This window comes from Ictalurus punctatus, chromosome 19 (genome assembly GCF_001660625.3).
Source record: "Ictalurus punctatus breed USDA103 chromosome 19, Coco_2.0, whole genome shotgun sequence".
NCBI classification, from domain to species: domain Eukaryota; kingdom Metazoa; phylum Chordata; class Actinopteri; order Siluriformes; family Ictaluridae; genus Ictalurus; species Ictalurus punctatus.
The window spans coordinates 22,459,447-22,476,437 of NC_030434.2; the positions used below are offsets into that span (position 1 = coordinate 22,459,447).

General features: G+C 41.7%; 1 protein-coding gene and 1 non-coding gene across 3 annotated transcripts in view; one reads left to right on the forward strand and one right to left on the reverse strand.

Moving 5' to 3' along the window:
• Positions 1–16,991, forward strand: part of plxna4 (plexin A4) — a 346,384-nt gene that overhangs the window by 77,096 nt on the left and 252,297 nt on the right. The gene's annotated exons all lie outside the window — the stretch shown is intronic.
• Positions 685–756, reverse strand: trnae-uuc (transfer RNA glutamic acid (anticodon UUC)). The gene has a single exon. It is a non-coding gene; the product is annotated as a tRNA-Glu (tRNA).

Here is a 16,991-nt window from a genome sequence, read left to right on the forward strand (position 1 = left end):
GGTAAGGATGACCCCTGGGCGACTCCCTAGGGAGGTGTTCCAGGTGCGTCCAGCTGGGAGGAACCTCGGGGAAGACCCATGACTAGGTGGAGAGATTTTATCTCCACACTGGCCTGGGAACACCTCGGGATCCCCCAGTCAGAGCTGGTTAATGTGGATCAGGAAAGGGAAGTTTGGGGTCCCCTGCTGGACCTGCTGCCCCGCGATGTTTTAGAGACTATGTAATGTCATGGGGGGGGGGTCAAAAGAGCCTTTTGTGTTTGCTTTTGCCCAGGGCCTCAGCAAGTCTCCAGAATTGCCTCTGGGAAGATCGGGCTGCTGCACTATGGATAAGTCATTAGGAATTAGTGTCACATGAAGGAAGATCAGCCAGGAGTGAGTTGTAGAGGTCAAGCCTCAAGCAGCCTTATCCCATGGCTCAGAGTGTCTGATGTCCATCATACATTTTTCTGGCCACAACATTCAGAATCCTTAAGGTTTTGATCTAATTGGCTTCCAACACGTCCTTATATATGCTCTTTTGTTTCTTCGAAACACTGGTTTCCAAGAAGAAAACAACTTCAGTACAACAAGCTTCTCAGAGCAAAGCTAATAGTCACTGGAGTTTACATTTACATTTATTCATTTAGCAGACGCTTTTATCCAAGGCGACTTACGAATGAGAAAATACAAGCAAAATTACCGTTCCCATACTGGGAGTCGAACCCAGGCCGCTTGGGTGAAAACCAAGAATCCTGACCACTAGACCATATGGGACTAAACTGCAGGTTTAGTTTGAAACTGTGAAATGTCAGGTAAATGGACTTGTCTTGGTGGTTAATGCTCGGTTCTTGGGACTGAACACACTCTTGATGTTGTTTGGAAGAAGCATGAAAGACTGAGCTGGACCATGCGTGACGTCCACAAGGGAAGATGACACCACCAACCAAAACACTTCAGCCACTCTCTATTGGGCTGGTTTCCTCAAATTCAGACCAGGTGTAGACTCCTAATTCTGAAATCAACAAGCATTTGTACAAGCATCATGACTTATACATTAGCAGATGATTGGTACTGGTGCAGGTTCTGCTTATTATACACATCATTTTTTCATAAATGATGTAAACTGCTATATGGTTAAGAGCTGTTAAACAAGAGAGCATAATAACGCAGGACAGCATTAGCAAGAGAACGATGGTGAACATGAGCGTGTGTTTGTGTGAGAAAGATGTGAAGTGACTGGATCATTTAGTCTGTATTCCGTCTCAGTAAAAACAGATGGAGCCCTCTGGAGCTGTGAGTAGTAAAACTTTTTTTTTTTTCTTCATACATATGCAAACGAAACATTTGGAGGAAACATAACCCTCGAAAAACACTCAATAACAATGCGTCAGGCATTTTAGGATTTCGGAATCAGTGCTAGTTCCAGCTCGGGGGTCTATTCATGCTTTTTGAAGTTAAATTGGTTCTGAAAAACGGCCGTCTGAAACGACTTACACGAACCAGCTCCTTAGCCTTTCCTTCATTTTCCCTCTCCAAAACCTTAATCCTTTTACCCCAAAATAATTCTCATTGCCATCAGGACACACAGGGGCGCCGCTAGGGTGTCTGGGCCCCCTGGCTAATTTGTACTCTGGGCCCCAAGCCCCCACCCCCATTATTATCTTTTCTTATTGCCACGTGTAAAAACAATAATTATCAATAAGCATAACAATTATTGCATATTCAATAAGAGACTATAAAGAACTAAATTTGAACAGTTTATTAAATGAACTGAAATGATCCATTTATAACTATATACAAATAACTATACATACAGTACAAGTAATTAACACCATTGTACTCTCTCTCTCATACACAGACACTATAGAAACTCTGTCTGGATGTCTTTATAAGCTGTCAACTTGTATTTTCTTATTCCCCAATTACCAAGAGCAATGAATATTATTATTATTATTATTATTATTATTATTATTATTATTATTATTACTATTTACTGAGTGAATAATACGTTGCACACACCAGCAGCTCCAGAAAGAAATGTGTAAATTAGTTAAAACAGCGACAGGATCGTTGAATCAGTGAATTGAACTTGAGAATCAATTCGGTTCTATTCGTGAATGAATCATTCAGACTGTTTCTTATCAACAGGTTTCTCCAGTTCATTGAAATGAACCGACTCAAACAAACGATTCATTCACGAATCAGACATCATTACAACACTTCTTTCATAAACTCACTCGGGACAATTAAAGCAGATTTATATGATTACGTTCAATCCCTATCGATTCCTCACAGAAAGCTGTTGCAAGGCTTCGGAAATCTTGAATATATACAACACTGGACTAATTTTATCGTCGCTGGGTGCTTTTCCATCTTTTTTGAAGCTCGATGCTCCGTTACTTTTGCTCGATTGCGTGGAAAATGATACATTCTTGGAAATATTGTGTTCCAACTTCCGAGGATGAACATCGTGGGGGAGTAACTGATTTCTGAATTTCTATTTGATGTTAATTATAACAGCTTCACACGGGCTAGCTTCAGAATCATAACACAAAACAGGGAACATAAATCACCTTCATTTTTGAAAAACTGGGTGACTAGTTGTCTTCCGAGTCTTGCTCTCTCCTCTTTTTCATGTTTTTCTCTCCTCTTTTGGTATCCCGGTTTTGTCTGCACCATCTCTTGCCATCTACCTGATGCGTGTAACGACTCGCAGCTGTGAAGTGCCGCGTTTCTGAATGATCCGCGAACATCTTAAGGGGACACACACATGCACTTAGCACAGTCTGAGGGCATTCATTATAGCATGCTTCTTAATAGATTATCGTGCAAAGAGCCCATTAAAATACCAAAATCATTCAGGAAAGTATGGGGTTCTGCTGGGCCCCCTGTAAGACCAGGGCCCTTAGGATCATCCAAACACCCCCCCCACCCGTTACGGCGCCCCTGAGGACATATTTAACCTTAAACCAACATCCACTTCAGTAAGCACTCAACACCGATTTGTGCTCCTCTATCAGCCACGGGCTCCTCTCCACAACTGCTTCCTGTTGGCACATTAATTAATATCGCCCTCTGTTTCACGTGGCCTGGGGCAGCGGGGTTAACGGCTGCTCTTATTGTTTTAGTAAAGTGCTCTTCACTCTCTGGCAGACTCCCAGCTTCCTTTTCTCTCTCTCCTGCCCCTCACCTCTTCCAGCTCCACATCATTTCCTCCTATCACTGGAGCACATGCATAATTGATCCGGGTGCAAAGAGTGGAATTACGATGATCCGGAGAAAAACAGTGACATGATGTGGGTTTTTTTTTTTTTTTTTTTTTTGGTGTAACCATTTCTGGTTAGACGGGCAAACCATCCAGTTGGGATGCTGGAAACTTTTGAGTTTCAAAGTCAAAAAGGGGGGCAGCTGTGGCCCTCTCCCTGGAGAGATTTGCAGCATTGCTGTGAAATCTGGAGAGTTTTAATGAGTTTCAACACACTGTGGTCTGAGCAGTGGGGCTCTTTTTTATTAGGAAACCGAAATTCTCCTTGCCAATTGCTGCAAAAGGACATAGTGGTTGAATTGTTTATTAAAAAAATATAAATAAATAAATAAACCATTTCCACCAGCGTTCCAAGAAGAATCCATGTACCAGTGAGTTAACAGAGTCACTGGTTATTGGGATAATGCTCTTTCTGCTGATTAATATAATTTATACCACAGCACTATACAATTCTCCATTCTGATTGGTTTAAAGCTGGTGATTCATTTTCTATAACAGCAGCTCTGACGGGACTTCAGTCTATAAGGCAAATCACAGGTTTTACTGTATATCAATGCACACTATCTAATATTATAGTTTTTGTGGTAACATCTTACCCAGGGTCTTGCATGGTGAATGCTCCACATAAACTGATAAAAAATGTGCGGTTTTTTTGTAGGTTTTATGGAAGGAGTCTCCGGTGTCAATGGTAAAGCTATAACTTTAAGTTATGCCCAACTACGCTTTCCATGATCCATCCATTTCCCATACCACTTATCCTACACAGGGTCGTAGAGGAGTCTGGAGCCTATCCCAGGGATCTCAGGGGTGCAAAACCCATTCACACACTATGGACAATTTAGTAATGCCAATCAGCATACAGTGAATGTCTTGGGACAAGGGGATAAAAGCCATGAAGCATGGGGGAGAACATGCGAACTCCGCACACACAGGGCGGAGGCGGGATTCAAACCCCCAACCCACAGAGGAGTGAGGCAACAGCGCTAACCATTACTCCACAGTGCAATGTAATCATTGGCAAGTTTCTATGGTTTTAAAGGTATAAACATGCAGTTATTGGAAAATAATCACTGGTTGTTGATTAATTTTATACAACAGCACGACATGGACTGTTTTATTCCTTACAGTTTGGGATAGTTTGCAGTTGTGAAGGTTTTCAAGTGTTCCTGTGTTTTTAAATCTGTTGCGTACTATATATAAACGATATTGTATAACACCATTAACCCCTGCAGATTAAAAACGGAAGTGGAGAACCCTGTTCTCCGATAAGAAACATGCCACACTCCTACAGTTCCTTTTGCCGTTTTTTTTTCTTTTTTCTTTCAGTACTCCATTCAGTATCTGGAGGACGATGCGAGGCAGAAACGTAATACAGGAAGGGGAAAAAATGGCTGTGTATTTATGAAAGGTTATCCAGTGTGTTTCAGTTGCTCAAGCATCTGTTTCCACACCTTCTGCGGGCCACGATCGATCGAAACAGATATATTTCACTGGGGTTTGCTGTTTTTCCCCGGATCGGCCCTAAGATAACGAATAGGCGTTTTGGAGTGTGAGTGCGTGTCTGACTCTCACTCTTTCTCTCAACCTCAATCTACACACTCACACGTAAAGTGCTTTTTAAATGCGCTGGAAGATAATGAAGCATCCTTGAAAAATAGACAGACATCCAATAGTACTCCGGTATTTCAGCACCGTGGTACTGTGTGCGTGCGTGCATTTGTGCATGTGTGTGTGTGTGTGTGTGTGTGTGTATGTTTATGTAGCTACATTTCAGCACTGCTATATATCCAGGATGTTGGTGAGCTGAGTGGCCGGCTGAAAGGTTGATATATGGGTTGAAAAGGTGACTTGCCACTGTTATATATATTGAGATGCTGTTTTCACTCTTTATTTCTCCTGAGCTATTTCTCCTCTCTCACCTGCCTGAGAATATTGATTCCCTCGTCTTTTTCGAGCCCTTTAAAGGTGACTGGCTGTGTGACCTTCCCATCCATTCCATTAGGGGTATTACAAACCAATCCAATCTACTACACCTACACAAGTGCCCCTACTTTATAATACTATACTTCCTTTACAACACACACACGCACACACATTTTACAGTGGTGCTAAATCAGGACGTTATTTCTTAATATCATAGCCAGTCATGAGGAACACGGTCATAACTGGGATTATTAACATGGATCTTATCTAAATCTGAATCACACACACTGCATATGCTTTTATTAAAGAAATTACATTTCCTATGGACCACATAAAGATCTACATACAGAAAGTGATATGGAGGCCCACATGAGATTTATTGAGGCTGAGGTTTATTGTTGCCCAGTGTGTTTCTTTTCCAGCTCGCACTATGATCATCACTAAGGAACTAAGGATGAGTGTTAATTTCATCAACAAAATGACATCGACAATGAAGTTGTCATTGTTGACATGTAGTTAAGCAAGGTACACAGAGTTTCCAGAGAAACAGGAATGAATCTCCTTGATCAGCTGTAGAAGCAAACATGCTTCTGATGTTGTAGCCGGTGAGAGCAATTTGTTTGTGACTGGTTCTCCAGCTTCAGAAGCAGTTGGCTTGAAAGGCTGAGGAAGGACATTGGTCTAAAACATCCCATTCTTTGGTTTGAGTAGTTCTGAAAGTTACGATCTCCTGGGATTTATACTTACAAAGATCGCTAAAGTAGTGGGCAGATGGGCTACAACAGGAGAAGACCAGGTGGGGTTTCACTCCTGTCAGCCAAGAACCAAAAACAACAATAATGATAATTAAAGCATTTTCGGGGGCCAAGCACCCAGACTCGGAGAGCCGCACATTCACAGATTCACAGTGCTACAATTGTTGCATAAGCAATCACAGGAAAGCAGAGCCATAACTATAGGCTAAGGGATTCAGGAATGATTTGTAGTTTATCACATTTCCCAGTCTGTTTTAGGAGAATGGATTAGAATATCAGAGTTCCTTGCGGCACTCTTACGAAATTTGTTGCATAGCCTCAGGTCATGGTCCTGAAGTTGCCTACCAAATTTTGGGTCAGTGCGTAAAGTTGTTGCTGAGATACAGCCTCACATCCTGTTTGGAAACTTTGCTGTCGGATTCATTGGCCCTTTACGGGCAAACTGTTTGGAGTATTAAAAATTTGAAAACTTCTGTGGGGCTCGCTCTGAAGAGGACGTGTGCCAAATTTGGTAATGATTGTACAAAATTTGTAGGAGAAATATTTTGGACAAAATCCAAGATGGCAGAAATTCTAATTAGCTGGAAATTGACTTTGAGTTTGGACACACACTTCCAAATCAGGCCCAAATTTGACCCGATGGTGGAGCTAGCACGTTGGCAGCATGTGACCCAAATGTTCCTCCCCAATCAGTGTACCAAATTTCACAACTTTTTACCAGACAGTTCTACGGGCTGCCATAGACGCTCTAACCAGAAGAAGATGAAGAAGAAAAACAATAAGGAAAACAAAGAATAGCAGTAGGTTGCCTACGCACCTTAGGCAAATAAACAAATAAACAAACAACCAAATACATAAAACAAACTCCATCCATCCATCTTCTATACCGCTTATCCTTCCTTCAGGGTCACGGGGAACCTGGAGCCTAGGGCACAAGGCGGGGTACATCCTGGACACGGTGCCAATCCATCACAGGGCTCAATCACATACACACTCACAAACCCATTCATACACTACGGACACTTTGGACACGCCAGTCATCCTACCATGCATGTCTTTGGACTGGGGGAGGAAACCCACGTATCACAGGGAGAACATGCAAACTCCGCACACATGTCTAAAGATCTTTATTGTCTTTATTTTAGAGACTGTGTCTTGCCCCAAGACTAGGACTAAGACTAAATAAATTTGTGTGGAATGACCCCAGATAAGCTGTAAAGTTGAATGATTGAAAGCCAATCAGGGATACAGGAAGACTCAGAAACAATCACACACCCATATATATGTGTGTGTAAGAGGCATCCCTTTAAGCTTTAATCAGAAGGATGGACTCGGATGAGGGGACGCGAAGAGGAAAAGAGGAAGCTGTGTGATTGTCTCAGCTCGTCTTTGCGCCTACAGTCCCATCAAGCGGGGCATCCAGAAAGAACGGACAAATGTGGTTTTATTTCAAGGGATGATGGCCCCGAAGGCGCACTCTATTTCGAGCTATTAACACTGAGCGAGAGAAAAGTACTTTGGCCAAAACTATTGAAAAATAACTTGACTCAAAAGTGCTAACTTGGCTAGCAATAAAAGAAAGTTAACGCTTGCATTTAAATAATGTTCGCTTTAATATGGAACGTTCTGGATGGATGACGCTCCGTATTCAGTTTGAAAAATTGGCTCAACATTGGTCATAACAAGGACACAACCACAAATTTCAGCATTTAGCCGGTGTTAAGTTGCACGCTAGCCCTGTTGCCCGCATCTTTCAATCCCACAGCCCACAGCTACAGAGCTAAAAGTTGATTAATCTGGCAACAAGTGTAAATAGGATCATTACCGAGGGCTTAACAGGACACTGCTGCATTCGATTAGCACCAGTGGAAAAACACGAGCGAGAGAGAGAGAGAGAGAGAGAGAGAGAGAGAGCGAGAGCACGCACATATTTTGTAATCCTCTCACGTACACAGAATGTTTTTTTTTTCCTCTTTTGCAGCTTTTTAAAACGCGGCTTGCAGGCCTAGTTGCCTCTAATTGGAGTGCGGTATGAAATGTGTCATTTGCTACACATCAATGCTGAATGGTGGCAATGGGTTGGAGGGGAAAAAAAAACAGACACAAGGCTTCATTATCTGTTAGCTTTCTGTGCAGTGTGCATAATTTTTACCGTGCAGTATCTTGGCGTGGATTCCACACACGAAATCACTTGATTTATTTGTTGCTCCTCGTGCTTCATTTCCCAAACTGTGCAATGTAATGCTCTAGGACTGTGTTGTTGTTTTTTTTCTCCTTAACCAATCTTAGGATTTTGTCATCACTTGGCCGATCAGATCTCAGCTCTGGAAGCAAGAGGAACAACCAGTATGAAGGATAGAGTGGCAATGAAAAAGTGAGTCTTGTTAGTGAGTGAGAATATATGCTGAACTGGAGGTAGTGTTTTAACGTCCGAATATACGTATTTAGCGATAACACTTACAATTCGATTCGGTTTGATTAGTGCAGTGTTTGTCTGTCTGTATGATCGCAGCAGCAGTTCTTGGGTATGAATCTACAGCTTCCAGATGAGAATGTGCTGGAAATATTGAAACAACATCAATATCAAAACATTGACCGTATTTAGCTGCAGTCAGCCATTTTATCCCAGTAGACTAGCTTGTAGGCGTAGCTAGCTAACAATAACTTAAGTAGGCACAGTGCTGCCTAGCTTAAGCTAAACAGCTGTGAAAGTAAGTACGCAGATTCGTCTGAGGTGTAGCTTTAATGTCAAAAGGATTTGGTTTGTATCCAGGCTGTATGCCCATTTAGCCCGCAGTTTTCGTCTAAGACCCCGACCAGGATGCTGAAGGCAACAGGTTATAGAAGAACAAATGAATAAATAAAGGTTCACGGTATTTGGCTCACGGTTATTAAATGGAAATTGGAGCTACACTTTGGAAAACAGCAAAATCGTATATAAATGGCGACATTACTAGATGAAATGTTAGCTAGCTACCTGTTAAAACAATAAAACAGAATGACTTCATTTTATGAACTGAAATGCATTAAATTTCCTGTCAGGAAATTGCACAATTTTGGAGGGAATATGAAGTACTCATTATCAAGCTCATCTAGGCAGAGAGCTTAACAGGCTATTTAGCTGATACTAGCTAGGACACAACAGAACTAACTAACAGATACCAGCGCTGTCATGGTTACAGTGCGCATATTGAGTGAACGTTTTTGGGTTTTTTTCCATATCAGGACATAACGCTCGATCAGTGCCTTTTTCTTTACAAAATACACCCAGTGTGAACGAAGCCTTATTGTTCTACACGCTCGCCGTTTTTAAGCCAACATGGCCGCCATTCAGCTGCTTTCCCAGCTCATTAGAACGGGGCACATGTGGTCAGTGGTGGTCAAGGTCACTTCACCTCTGATCTACACTCTCTTCTCCACTCTGCCCTGTTACCTTTGGCCTTTGCTCAAGGGCTCGACCTTGACTGCAGTCGTGACCTTGACCCTTTAATTGGGCCAGTGGTAGTGACAGCTGCCTCCAATGATCCCATTTACCCTGAGCCACAAAGCCGTCTATCTTCATAGCCATCAATCCTCAGCTTGTGTGATATCCTACAATTACAGAACATTCGAGTTACACACATTAGAGACGTGCTTATACAGTACGTCTGGTAGTATTAGTAATATACTTTAAAATTCATCTGTGCCTTTAATATGATGTTCTGTGTGTTTCTCAGATTAGCCATTATTCTGAACGACCAGAACACCTTCATAATACAATCGAGATGTTAGAGTGGAATTATATCATCTAATATTTATAAAGCCTCATTCCAACAGGTGGCATGTGTCAGAAAGACTTTAAAAAAACTAAAAAACTAATTAGTGTTCATAAACCTCTTATAATCATAAATATGAAACTAATTAGTGTTCATAAACCTCTTAAGTATAAATATTAAATCAATTAGTGTTCATAAACCTCTTATAATCATAAATATGAAACTAATTAGTGTTCATAAACCTCTTAAGTATAAATATTAAATCAATTAGTGTTCATAAACCTCTTATAATCATAAATATGAAACTAATTAGTGTTCATAAACCTCTTAAGTATAAATATTAAATCAATTAGTGTTCATAAACCTCTTATAATCATAAATATGAAACTAATTAGTGTTCATAAACCTCTTAAGTATAAATATTAAATCAATTAGTGTTCATAAACCTCTTATAATCATGAATATGAAACTAATTAGTGTTCATAAACCTCTTATAATCATAAATATGAAACTAATTAGTGTTAATAAACCTCTTATAATCATGAATATGAAACTAATTAGTGTTCATAAACCTCTTATAATCATAAATATGAAACTAATTAGTGTTAATAAACCTCTTATAATCATGAATATGAAACTAATTAGTGTTCATAAACCTCTTATAATCATGAATATGAAACTAATTAGTGTTCATAATCCTCTTATAATCATGAATATGAAACTAATTAGTGTTCATAAACCTCTTAAGTATAAATATTAAATCAATTAGTGTTCATAAACCTCTTATAATCATGAATATGAAACTAATTAGTGTTCATAAACCTCTTATAATCATAAATATGAAACTAATTAGTGTTAATAAACCTCTTATAATCATGAATATGAAACTAATTAGTGTTCATAAACCTCTTATAATCATGAATATGAAACTAATTAGTGTTCATAAACCTCTTATAATCATGAATATGAAGCTAATTAGTGTTCATAAACCTCTTATAATCATGAATATGAAACTAATTAGTGTTCATAAAACATTACAATGTTTACAGTACCGTGGACAGTTCAGAAAACTTCAAACTCAAATGCGTGTGTGTGCGCACGTGTGTGAGTGTGTGTGTGTGTGTGTGTGTGTAAGCATGTTTGTGTGTGTGTGTGTAAGGATGAGGATGTGACTCAGACACTGTTCACTGTTCGTGTGTGATGACCCATCAGGCACTCCCAAAAGACGGGCTGACTCATCAATGGAGTGAAAACTGAACGAGAGAGAGAGCGAGAGAGAGAGCGAGAGAGACTTTATTATCTCCAGGAGACTGATTTTGAAAGACACCTACGACGATCCTTTCACGAGGCAGCAGCGTTTTGCCATGAGGTTGGCGTAGCATCGACACGTTAACATGCAATAACATTAGAATAATACCGTATTTTAAAGACGACCAAACTACAGTGGATTTAATCTCTAACATTCAATAAAGACAGTACACCCCCCCAAGTGCTGCGCTCTATAGTATATGTTTGATTATTATAATAGCTCAGCGCTGTTGAATTCTCCAATCTGGTTGATCTGATTTGTTTTCTTGACAGTTTGACAGTAGTTCTGCCTGCGAGGAAAATCACGGGTCTGTATTTAATACGCACATTTATCGTTCCTATAGTAACTTATAAGGCGGACGTGCTACGGTACATAAACGGAACTTTTCTGTCAGGAGATGCCTGTTTATCATTTACGGAAGGAGTCTCCAGTGTCAGCGCTTTGTAAACAGGAAAACCTGTAGAGAACTCTGTTGTGGTTTGTCCGTGATTTGACAAGCGGCATTTATTTATTTATTTGTTTGTTTGTGCTTCACGAGAGAGGGAAAAAAAGAGAGGCTTCTGAGGGAACGACCGTTTGTAACAGCTATAACTTAAGTGATAACAGGAAGTAACGTTTCGTGGACGTTCCGCAGCATTAAATGTAACTGCTCTGATTTATTTTTTTTAATTGCCTTATGATGTGTAGTTAAAAAATTTTAACATTTTTTTTTTTTACAAAGTTTAACATTGGCAAATTGCTGTGGTAAAAGAGGAATAAAACGCTTAAATGAACTCCACTTCACACCCCCGAGTCGTTGATTATTTTCCTATAACAGCAGCCCTGAAATATTTTACTACGTCCACGATCATTTTATATCATATTTAATATATTTAAAATTCTTATTCTCGTCAATGCAAATACTTTTTCCTCTATTATTTTCGTTGTAGCCCCTGAATAAGATGTTTTAAGAATAATATATCTGACATCTAAACTGACTTTGTGGCTAATGAGAATGCGATAAGGCTAGCTCGTGCTCTGTTAATATCGCATGCTGGTGCTCGCAGGACCCCCGTGGCGAGAGGACTGTAATCGAAGTGTGCGTGTGGAACGGGTTTGCGGCCTTAATCTCTCCGTCTCGTTTCGAGCAGCTCAGCCTCGCCGATGGATATCGGATTTCATCATAATCAGATAAAACCGCATCTTCTCCTCTCTCACAACAAGACGATACGTCCGTTTCCTCCTGGTCTCGCTGCTCGGTCCGCTCACGCCGATATCCACTCCTGATGCCCGGGTCTCAGATAAGCTCGGCTCAGAGGTGTGTTATTGGACGATTTGATGATTATGAGTTGGAGATCGCGATAGCATAGTGTAAGAGTCAATCTTGATGTCTTTTTTTTTTTTTGGCGCATATTTTAATGTTTAGAAAATGACACTAGTCTTAAAACACGCCTCTGTGTGACTGACTCACGCGTGTGTTTTAATCTGTAAGCTGGTGCCTCTGTGCCGCCTCTTTTTTTTTTTTCTTTCCTTTTCCTCATTTCATTTCCTGTTTTCTTGGCCACCTGTTCGCGCCGTGTGTTTTTTTTCCACGTCACGTTCGACTTTGAAGACCTCGGAGGATTATCCCCGCTCAGCCATCGCCTCATCTCTTACCCCTGCCACCTTCCCTCCTTCTCGCTCGTAATCTCCTTCTCCTTCCTTTCATCCTCCACCTCGCTCTGATTTCGCCTTCTTGATTTTCTTTTTCTTTTTGTATTCTCCAGATGAAAGTCTCAGCACGACTCCATTCTTTGCGATGAATGAGTCCAAATGAAGAGGGGCTTGGCAGGAGCCCTCGCCCCTCTCCGCAAACACAAACTAACACACTTCACTCCGGGGAGCGAGGCCAGATCCGGGGGCCGTATGTGTCGGATCCGGGGTTGGGGTGGAGTTCTGGGGCTCATGAGAGATTTGAGAGTATGATTGGGGTGTTAAAAAAAAAAAGGCCTGCGGCATTGTGTCGTTTTTTTTGCTTTATTATTAAACAGTAATCCGGACAGCTGTTCTGGAAAGACGATTGTGCCCCTTTAATACAGCACCTCACAGCGGCAGGCGGCCTTTGTAGCTGAGGCCCGTACCGACCGGAGTCCCCTCATTACACACAGACGCACATGTGCGTCAACACACTGGTGTCACTTTCATGATTACGCTGACGCACAGCATGGCATCGCTTCCCCGCAACACAGGGTCACACCATTACAGCATCTGCGTGTAATATATGGGTGTAATATATGATTCCTCGTATATTAATCACGTCTTTATGTGTCATAATAATTAATGACTCGGGGCGAAGCTGCAGCTGTAGCCTCTGTTCTACAAGCTTAGTGTCTTTAACATTAACATACAGCATTCACACACACACTCACACACACACACACTCACACTGAGAGCATGGAGATCTGACAAGCTCTCCATCTCTTCACCTGCAGCTGCTTTGTGATTGAGCTGTGTCTCGCTGGGGGAGCTCTCAAGGCGAGACACATGCGTCCCAAACACTAATTAGGCCCCTTCAACAGTCTGACGACTTTAGTTTCGGTGTCCTGCACAAAGAGGACTCGGCGTGTGCAGAGGACTCAGGTTAGAGCGTCGCTAACCTGACAGATAGACAGGCAGACAAAGATGGACAGACCGATGCACGGGCAGACAGACAGAGTGGAAGGGAGATTGAGAGACAGATAGACCGAGAAATAGACGGATGTAGAAACAAGCAGGCAGACAGACGGTACAGAGATAGATAGACAGACAAACAGACAGACAGAGTGCCAGACAGTGAGACAGATAGACAGAGAGGATGATTGCATAGACAGATAGACTAACAGAAAAACTGATAGACAGACAGAAAGATAGATAGATAGATAGATAGATAGATAGATAAAAAAACAGGCAGAGAGAATAGTCAGACAGGCAGATGGAAAGAGAGACAGATAGATGAATGCATAGACAGGCAGACAGATGGATTGATGGATGGATGGACGTGGGCAGATAGATAGATGGATAGATGGATGAATAGATAGATATATAGATAGATGGATGGATGCATGGATGGATAGATAGATGGATGGATGAAAATAAATGGCAGAGCGAGGCAGTGAGAGACCGGCAGACAGACGATGAGAATAAAAGGCAGAGTGAGACCATGAAAGATAGACAGAAATAGATAGAGAAATAAAGTAGATGAGACTAGAGAGAGAGAGAGAGAGAGAGAGAGAGAGAGAGAGGGACATACAGTAAATAGACAGACAGACTTTTATTTTCTCATTTGTAAGTCGCTTTGGATAAAAGCGTCTGCTAAATGAATAAATGTAAATGTAGATACATAGATGGATAGATGAAAAGAATAAAAAACAGGCTGAGACAGTGAGAGACAGACAGATAAATAGATAGACAGACAGGCAGAGACACAGATGATGAAATAGAAGTTAGAGTGAGACAGTAAGAGAGAGACAGACAGACAGTGAGGGGGATGTGGTTATTGTTTAGGCGTTACTTTGATGTGATGTGAGCGAGCAGAGACACTAAGCTGAGGTGTGTCTCTGTCGCTCTGTAGTTTACATGCAGAGTTAATAAGGTCTTTAAATAGACGGCGTGGGGACGAGACTCCGGCTGCTTTCAGCTCTTCTCTGCTGCACAAACTGCACTACTGAGCTTCAGAGAAATATCAAAGCAGCCCACGGTCTCACCGAGCCTCTCGTTATGTGGCGCTCCGTTTTACCTGTCTGCGGTCACATCAGAGAACCCTGTGTGTGTGTGTGTGTGTGTGTGTGTGTGTGTGTGTGTGGTGTTCCGTATATTTTAACATTTACTATCTGAAATGTCATGAGACAGTTTAAATGACTGTATCCAGCAATATAAAAAAATTTAAACACGCACACACACACCCTATACAAAAATAAATATACACCCCTAAAACACAATCTGTATTTTGGCACGTCTCATATCTCCGTGAACAGGAACAGATGCACCGTTGTCATATTTTCCTGTGATATTTATTCTTTATTGCATATTTTTTGTCGCTCCTGCTTTAGTCGAGTCGTCGCCATCAGCCATGTTGGAAATCTTCTCCATGTTTGTGACAAATCTATGAACGCGCATTTCTTTATAACCGGATATCACCGCATGCCGTATGTTCTTGTAGCTTTTGCATGGTTCTGTACACAGTTGTAGAAATTTAGAAAGTCCGATGAAGTCTGATATCTGGTTACGTGCGGTGTTTTTTGAATTCCGCATTTCCGTGAGGGTTCTCTCCGTGAGGTGAGGGTTCTTGCAAAAAAAAAAAAGAAAACCTCTCTACACAGCCTCAAGGTTTGAATGAGTGTGTGTCATGTGACCGGCTGGCGTCCAATCCAGGGTGTATTCCTGCCTCGCACCCGGCATTCCCGGGATAGACTCCAGATCCGTTGAAGCGCTTACTGACTAATCAGACAAGATATTTGTTAATAACATATTTATGAATTGATAATAAATAAGGTAGAGCGCTGTGTGTGTGTGTGTGTGTGTGTGTGCTGTGACCTGTCACTTGTGTATCGTGTAGACTCAGGCCCCACAAAGTGTGAGAGATTTGTCTCACCCCCTCACTCACTCTTTCAGTTTGCCTTTCTCTGTATCTTTGTGTTTCCCTAGATCTTGTTTTTCCCCCCGACCTGTCTGTCTGCCTGTCTGTCTGTCTGTCTGTCTGTCTACCCGCGTCTCCATCTCGTTGTTTCTCTCTCTGTCTGATCTCTGTGATAATGAATCCTTCCTGGCAGCAAGGCCACAATGATTAAGAGCTGTTTACCGCTGGGAGACAGGCATTGTCCTTTTTTTTTTCTCTTTTCTTTCTTTCTGTCTTTTTTTTTTTTTAAACTTGTTTTTCTTTCTCCTCTCCAGTTGCTGCCCCTTAAAAGGAAACTCACCCCGAAACACATTAAAATATGTTTATGTCGAAATATTTCCGACGTCTTTACTGATTCTGGTGCAACTTTCTCGGCCGGTGCTGTATTTTTGCTATTCCTTGGAGAAGTTAGTGGTTGTGTTTGAAAGTTCCAGAATGCAATGCAGCTACACGACACTGAGTTATAAGATATAAGTTCTGTCCGAGTTACAGGACGATGTTAAGGGGCGGACACACTACACTTTTCCTTCCGGTCACGTCCGTTCATACGCACACAAATGCCGGAGACCTCACTCGCCAGCCTCGTGCGAAGACCTTTCGCATTTCTTTGCGTTCCATAGTCCAGGCTTTTGCGTATTAGTATCACGTGTGACCAATAGAAGATCGCCACGTCACGCCGTGACCGCTTCAGAAAACCGAGCGGCGGCCGATTATAGCGGTGTCGCTATAAACCGTCCCGTTTTATACTGTACAGCACAGCTTTAAAAGACTATCCAATCAACGTCAAAAGAGACGTCGCCTGGATCGCGGTGTCGCTGCGTACAGGAACAGATGGGATGTTTTAACGTTGGCGTGTGTGATCACACGTCCGGTTGCCGAAGCGGTCTCCGAAGGAAGCTGAAAGTCTAGCGTGACCGCCGCTTTAGTGTGAAAGTTGAAACTTGGGGAAACTGATCTGTTTGAGCAGAGTGTACAGAGCTGGACAGAGGAAAGGAATAAAGCGCCGCCGCATCACTCTTACGTTTAGGTAGAGATGAAGAGAGGGCTAAATCCGACTGCGCCGCTCTCAGCACGGCATTGTGGGTCACGTGGGAAGTTTACATAAAGACAAAGACAAATATTGAAGATCACATGTTAATAATAAAGATTAATTCATCATGCAAGTCATTCATTTAAAGGAAAAGAAAGTGTGTGTGTGTGTGTGTGTGTGTGTGTGTGTGTGTGTGTCGGGTGACAGTTTTGAAGCGCGACATTTGTACGTATCAATTCAGAGCGTCTGTGTGTTTGACGACGGTGCGGTCGAGGGGTTGGAGAAGGCACACATAATCTTTGTCAGTTTGAAAAGGTTGACGTTTCCGAAGAAGCTTTTTGCGCTTTGTTTGTTTAAACG